The following is an 8,380-nucleotide window of genomic DNA, read 5'->3' on the forward strand; positions in this document are numbered from 1 at the left end:
GTATATATAAAAACATTCGTTAAAAATATGTACATAAAACAGCAAATATACATATATATTTAAAAAAAATTAGAAATACTGATTTTAAGAAAAAATATGGAAAAAAAGGACTAAATTGGGTAGCAAGTAAAAAATCAGGGGTGAATCCGCAAATAAATGAAGTCTGGAGTACCAAATTGAACGCGCGAATTACAGAGAGGGGCTGGAAGGGCAATTTTCCCTTCTCCTCTAAAACGGTGTCGTTCAGGAAGGGTTAAATTGAAATTAAAATAAATTAAAGAGCGAATTAAAAAATAAAAAAAAACCTAATTATAAAGACATTTAAAGGCGGAGGGGCTAAAAGTGCAATTTGCCCCTCCGCATAAAAACACGTGGATCCTGGGTCCGGATCGGGTCGACGCGCGGATCCTCCCCTCAAAACGGCGCCGTTTTGATTGGCCTATTTAAGCCAAATTTCAATCAAAAATTTTATTTTTCATTCCTTACAAAAAAAACTTAAAAAAATCTCAAAAATCCTCCCTACTTCTCCGGGCACCGGTCCTCTAGTCCGACCACCGGCCGGTCACCAGCCACCACGCCGGCCGCCGATCTCCGGCGCTGGCACCGCCGTGTGCGGTGGCCGAAAAAGGGAAAATTCCCTATTCGGCCCTCCCAACCTATCCAGGTATAGATCGGGGCTCAAATCCTTTGGAAACCGACGAAAAAAAATCAAAAAAAACTAGAAGCCTTTCGACTTCTGACCGTCTGTCCTCGGAGACGGACCTCAGCCTTCCAACGGCGCGACAGACCCTAACGTCGGTGCGTTTCCCTCCTTTATTTTATTTTGTAAAAGTGTATAAACAAATAATAACTAATAAATAAATAACAGAATAAAAAACAACCTTAGATTTCGTTTTTTTCTCTTCTTGTGTTGTAAAGAATAGTGCTTTTTATTGATTTTTCCCCCAAAATCCGATCCTTTTTACAGTCTTAACAATAGCTTTATATAGCCATATGAAAAAGAATAAAAGAAGAAACCATATCTATTTTCTTTTGATTTGATTTGCAAATCTCTAATTTTATTTCCGTATACTGTTTGTTTCCATTTTCGTGCAGGTGAAGATCGGGGCTGATTTGGAGGCTTGCGGCGCTATGGGAAACCCTAGGGTTTCTGTCTGTTTCGAGCCTTGTTTGGTTTGGGCCACTGAATTTGGGCCACTGAATTTGGTTTTGGGCTTTGTGGCCCGTTTGTAATTTTGTTGTATTTGGGCCTTTTTACCCGGGCCAAAATCGGGTATTACAATAATAATATCGAGTCCGATGTAGATTTAGGTCCTTTATGCTATGGTAATGGTAAAGATCATATTTTAGTTTTATCTGAAGAAGAAAACACTTCTTCCGATGAGTCGACTTCTATGTTAAAAAATTACAAAAAACATAAAAAACGTAAAAAAGATGAAAACAAAAGAATATGATTTACAATCCTATAAAACCCTTATAGAACATTGGAAAGAAAAATTTACTAATAGTAATGATCAACTAGAAAGAGTTGAATATTTCAAACTAATTGAAGAACTTTATGAAAAACATAAAGATCTATTTAGTATGTTTAATTATCATTATATGTTAAAATATGATGATAGTAGTAGTTCAAGTAATTCTGAAAAAACATAATTATATAAGAAACAATCTGATGAAGAAAAAACTTCAACAGATCAGGATGAAGACATAAAAGTCTCAGCTTATAATTCTGATGAAGAAACCACTTCATCTGAAGAAGAAAATATAGATATCCCAGAACCTATGGATACTGAACCAACAGATCCATATAGAAAAAGGAAATTAGAGCCAGATAGTAAAACAGATGATTATCTTAGACATTTAAATAAAGATGTTGAAATTAGTGATAAAATTAGAATTTTTGGTAATAAAACCGAAAATATTGCTACTAATGAAGTAAAACCTGAAAACCCAAGAGAAACTTCTAATCAACCTGTTCAACAAAGAATAGATGATTTAAATAAAAGAAATGTAGCCCAAGGAGGAATCTATTTAGATTTGACTAATACTCCTATTTCAAATTATGAAAAAATTATAGATGATTGGGCACAGTCTATGACTATTGTTGTAAACAACAATAATTGGTCAAAAGAAAAATTTTTAAATTATTTTGTTGGAACATTTCAAGGAGATGTTCTACAATTTCTCAGAAGATGGGAAGAATCTGAGAAAGGTAAAGAACAAAATGGGCAATTAATCAACCAGATAGGAACCCCTAAAGATCTTCTAAAAGGATTAACCTTAATTCTAAAAAGCAGAATTTTGTGGTTATTATGATAAAAAGATCAAGATAGTACATCTAGTTATATCTTTTCTAAGATTAAATTATGTGATATAAGATATTTAGAAGAATTTTCTAAAAATTTCTTCATGAATATCAAAGTTAAAAATGAAAATATAGAATTTTGGAAAACCAATATTTTCATAAACTACCCCCTACAGGATGAGATATGTATAAACAAATATGTATCTTATATAGAGAAGCACGATAAATCATCTGGTCTTCCAATAGAAAATCTAGATTCTATAGGAAATAGGATAAACTTTGCACGTGAAAGAATAACTTTACATTGTCTGCAAAGTAAAGTCGCTAAACAAGTTAAGCATAAATTAAGTGATAAATATTGTAATAAAATATTAGAAAATGAATGGGAATTTGGATGTAAGAAAATATATCCAAATATTTATAAAAAACGTAAAAAATATAAATTAAGAAAATGAAAATCGGTAATAAAAATTCTCTGGTAAAACCAAAAAGTGGTTAGGAAAATGACTTCCAAACCAAAGAAACAAATTTGTAAATGTTTTATTTGTGACGAAGACGGTCATATAGCTAGTAATTGTCCTAATAAAGGGAAAAAAGCTAGAAAAATGATTAAAAGTCTAGAAGAACAAGATTTAGAAATATGTTTTCAAAAGGAAACAAATCTTGAAGAAATATTATATGAGTTAATATAAAACAGATTCGATAGTAACGATGAATATATTTTTATGTTTAATATAGGAAGCAGTTCTAATAAACAATTAGAAGAAATTCCAAATCCTGAAACACAGGATATTAAGTTAGGAAATTTGATCGGAGAAGAAAAGGACTTTTCTGATGAAATGATAGAAAAAATTAATAAAAATCATATTTCTAAAGAAGAAATATATAAGATCTCTAAGTTCAAAATTTGGACACAGAGACATATAGAAAAACTTAGCGGTAACACAGTTGCTAAGGATACTAGAGGAGGATTAACAGAAATTCCTTTGTTTACAAAAGAAAAAATTAAGAGGATTAGAAAGAAATATCCTTAGGTTAGATATATACATTTAGGCATAATCATGATTACCATTAGAGCTTTATTCAGAAGAGGTCATGATATTCCTATTATAGCTGTCCTTTTAGATAAAAGATTTGATAATCCAATAAAAGCACTTATTGGAGGAATCCAGTCTAATTTACATTCTGGAGTAATAGGATTTAAAGTTAAACCAAATTACTTTATTTCTATTACAGACCCTCTAATAGAAGAGTGTCTTTGTCTTAGAATTCAGACAAAAAATTCTGATATTAATGATTTAGCAGAAGATCTAGCAATCAGCTGGACTGCTATTAATGAATATACAAATACTGCTGAAGTTGAAATCAAAGAGATTAATAATAAAATTATTGAACTCTTTGAACCAAACAGGTTCACTACTGAAATTCAGACAAAATTATTAGATTTAAGAGATCTGTCAATTCCAAGAGATTGGATGATGGAAAAAATTAATAGTTCTAGTACTTCTAAACCAGTTAGTACTATAGAATATATGTCATCAGGAAATAAATTGTATTTTAAAAATAATTGTATAACCAATACAAATGAAAATTTAGTTTTACCCTCTAGTTCTCAACCAGAAGATGAAGATGATAATATTAGTATAAACAAGACAATCGATAGGAATGAAAACTGTTCAAATCCTATATTTTCTACTAATCCTAGTAATAATTCTAGAAAAACTAGAATGGAAGAAATTCAAACTTCAACAATTGATAAAAGTCAAAAGTTGGAATAAACATTAAAATAACATTTCAATTTAGAAAATATAAAAATATTCTCTAAATGCCTTAATAGATCTTGGAGCTACAATCAGAGTTGCGAGAAAAAATGCGATTCTCAGAGAAAATGGGAATTAGTTAAAAACCTATAAAAATAATAGGCATAGATGGAAATAAAACTATTATAGAATATAAAGCTAAAACATACAAATCTACGTAAACAATGTTAGATTTTAATTCCTAAAATATTATGTTTTCCCAATATGCAAGGAGACATCGATTAGGAAATAATTTTATATGTAAATATTTACCTTTTACTATTGATAAATATTCTATTTGGTTATCAGTAAAAGAAGACTTTGTAGAAATTCCACTTGAAAAAGATAATAAAGTTGTGTGTAATAAAAAATTTACACTAAGAAAAATTTAATATTTGTGACTTATTACTAATATTTGCTGATTTTTTGAGCAGGCCTTATAATGGATTGAGGTAAAAAACCTCTACAAGAAATAGTAGGTGAATGGACTACAGTCCATAAAAAGCCCAACAAAGGGAAAGCAGAATCAAACTCCAAAAAAGGATTTGTATCTGCACAAATACCATTCTATCCTAACCAAGGATATTATGTGTCTTATCCAATGGTAAACCAACCACTTGGACCAAATGTTTTAAATTATCCAACGGTAAATCAACCAGTTGGAAACAATTTTTCAAACATGGTGTATCAATCACCAATGTCTCAAAATATGAATTCTGGATCACAAACAAGTTTTGCTTAAATCATCAAAAGTTCAAAAAATTTGTTGAAACAACAACAAATTGAAGAAGAAAAGGATTTTTCAAAAATAAAAGATTTCTATAATCCTGGTTTATCACCAGAATTCTATGATTTTATAAACGAAATATGGAAAACCCATATTTCAAATCAAAGGGCTAATTTCCGAAGAGCTCTTACAAAATTTTCATTATTTTTAGTTGAACAAACAACTAAAGAAAATGAAACGAGGATTTATTATTAAAATCTATTTTATATAGAGAATGGGATGAATTTCGGTTAGAATTTATAGACATTAAGGAGATAAACAATCTTCTTGATATTTTGAATATTTTATTTATAAAGGAAAAATACAACTATTATAAATAAGATATTTAGAATTTGTTTATATAACAAATCTAGGCGATTTTACCAATAGAAATATTCAACAAAATAAATAAAACTATATGTAACTAGCAGATAATTCAATTTCAAAAATCATTTTCTAAATATTTTCTACAATCTTATGTTTTTACAAATTTTATAAGTAATGAATATCCACTATAAAATTTAGATTGGATCATGAACCATTTGATATAACAAGTATTGAATGGGGTTTTGTTAGAGAAATAGTAGTGCAAAATTTTTCTTTTCATCTATTAAAAGATTTTCCAGCAGTAGTCAAATCTTTATTACAAACCATCATAAAAAATGATGACTTTTTCTACTATTTTTATATTCAAATAAGTACTCTTATTGGTATTTCTGAAAAAGAAATTTTTTTTCAGCCATATCAAATATGGGAAATCCACAGAATGCTTGGAAGCCCTCGATTATCTGCTCTAAATGAAGATAAATAATACTTGGCAAAAACAATTGACAAGTGTCAAGATAGTTCAAGCTATTATCAGATCCAAGCCGGTGTTGATTTAATGGCTAAAGCTAAATATCTTCTTCAAAAAAGAAATTATCAATTCATAACTGATGGAAGAAGAATATTAGCATATCATTCATATCTTATTGAAGAAAATGATGATGGCATCAATCTGCTAAAAAAAGATAGCAGACATGGACATTGAAGATTTTTCATCTAATATTCTGCAACAAATCAGAAGAACATGGGAAAATTGTCATCAAGATATATCTACTATTCATCATTTTGATGGATAGATCATGACGGAAGCAACCATTAATGAAGAAGACAAAAAGTCTTAATCATCATTAAAACAATGATGATATAAGAGGTGACAAAAGCAGCTGTAACACAAGCAGTGACAACAGCAGTCATAAATGCAAGCATGACATATGGAATCAACCAGAGTCATGCAAAAAGAAATGAAACGTGGAAGCAACCACATCCATGAAAAAGCAGAGTCCTCATCAGAAACACTGTTCGGGATTCAAAATACAATTGTATAGAATTTTTAGAATGAGGAAAGCTCAATTGTATAGCATCTTGTAAATTACCTACTACTTTTCTTTTGAAGTTTTCTCTCTTGTAAACTTTTCCTTTTGTAATTAGAAGAGTCTATAGTTGGAATCTCATTCTTCACATAAATATTATTTTAATTCCCATTGAGGTTGCTGGGTTTCAAGGTGGATGCCCTGATTTTAATTTTAATAGTAAAATATTTCAATGATTCTTCTAATAAATTGTGTCAAAAACAACTATTTATGATTTGGGAAGGGTTATATAATGAATAATTTCAAGCAAAAAGGAGCTAATAATTTTGTTAAAATTAAATTCAAAAATAAAATTTTAAATATTGTAAAGGTACTTACCTTTTCTTTTCTCTCATCTTAAAAATGGAATAAAGTTAAGAAAAGTAAAGGATACTGAATCCCTTTACTTTCCTCAATTCTTTTACTTTTCACCCTTTATAAAAATAACTTATTTAATCAAAGAAACAAAATCACCTTTCCTCCTCCTTTTCTTAATCCAAAAATATGTTGTTAGAGAAAATATAACAACTAATTTTTTCAGACACGACAATTTTCAAACCTCATTTCTAATGTTTGAGTCCGTCAATATTAAATAGCATAATGTTTAATTAAAATTTGGTTTCTTAATTTTATCAATCAGATAGTTAATTAAAATATAAAGACTAAATTACAACAATAAAAATTAATCGCTATGATATTTTAATTAATTGAAGGATGAACTCAACAATTGGACCTTTCTTAAACCACCAAACAGTGGTGAATGCCAACTTTATCCATTAAAATTGTTAATCATCATTAAGTTAAGATAAATAAAGTTTAACTTAATTAATTAAGATTTATCAATTTAATTTAACTGTAAAGGAAATAAATAATAAAACAAAACCATTTATTCTTCCTCTTTTCATCGAAACCATAGAAAAATAATAGGGATTTGAGCATCAACCTTTGGTTCTTCAAAATTGGTAAGATTTCAAGTCTTTTTCTTGTATTTTTTATGTTTTTGAGGTCTCGAGAGCTTGATTTAGCTAGCCCATGTGCTAATTTATAAAACTATTAAAGTTTTCAAAAGTCTCCATTGATGAATAATTGATGAATTTAGTGTTAATTTGTTAGACTTTAAGCTTAGATATGAAAAATGACTAGTGGGTAAAGTTTAATTGTTAATTTTTTAAGATAAAGACTAAAGTGCATAAATTTCAAAATTGATGTTAAATTTCTGTAAATATAGGTAATAAAGGGCTGTAGAATGATGGAATTGAGACCGATTTCAAAATCGAGGCTCAAATTTAAATGTTATGGTGATTTCGATTTTAGGGGATAAATTGAATAAAATGGAAAATTTTAGGGAACATTTGAAAAGTGAAACTGGAATGTCATAAGCATATAATAGGATGTTATATGGTAATTGGAATTTATAAATTGAAATGAATTATCATATAGATAGCGAATTGAACCAACCGGAGGAAAATCGAGGAAAAGGCAAAATTACAGATTAGTCCTCGATGTTTCATCTGTTATTTTTTCTAGGTAAGTTCATATGGAACTTACTATGTTATTTTTATGTTATGTTTAAATTATATTATAATGTCTATTATTTAAGTATGAGAAATAAAGTATTACAAGTGAATACGATGTATGAAATTTATGTGAAATGTTTATATGACTGAAGGGTATGTATATGATGATGTTACAAAGTTTGAAATGATACAGAAACTGTAACAGTACGCATGTGAACTTAGTAAACGATTAGGATATGAATGGCATGTCATTAGGGTTTAAACAAAAAAGGAAATGGTTCAAACGAAAAAGGAAAATGGGTGTGTAGCGACCTAAAAATTTGGGCACGGGCGCTAGTCGAAGTGATTATTGAAAATTTGAAATCAGAATCTCGATTTTATTTAAAAAAAGGAGTCGCCACCGATCTTTTTTGTAGGTGTGATCGGACACCTAATAAAATCTCTTTTTAGAAGAAAAAATTATTTTTAAATTTTTCTAAAAAAAGAGGTGACTTTAGGTCTACGTGAAAATCCAGAGAAAATTAGAGTTCGGGAGTCGGTTACACGCGAGGAAGGTATTAGCACCCTCGCGACGCCCAAAATCGGTATCTTGTTAAACG

Source organism: Gossypium raimondii, chromosome 12 (assembly GCF_025698545.1).
Source record: "Gossypium raimondii isolate GPD5lz chromosome 12, ASM2569854v1, whole genome shotgun sequence".
NCBI lineage: Eukaryota > Viridiplantae > Streptophyta > Magnoliopsida > Malvales > Malvaceae > Gossypium > Gossypium raimondii.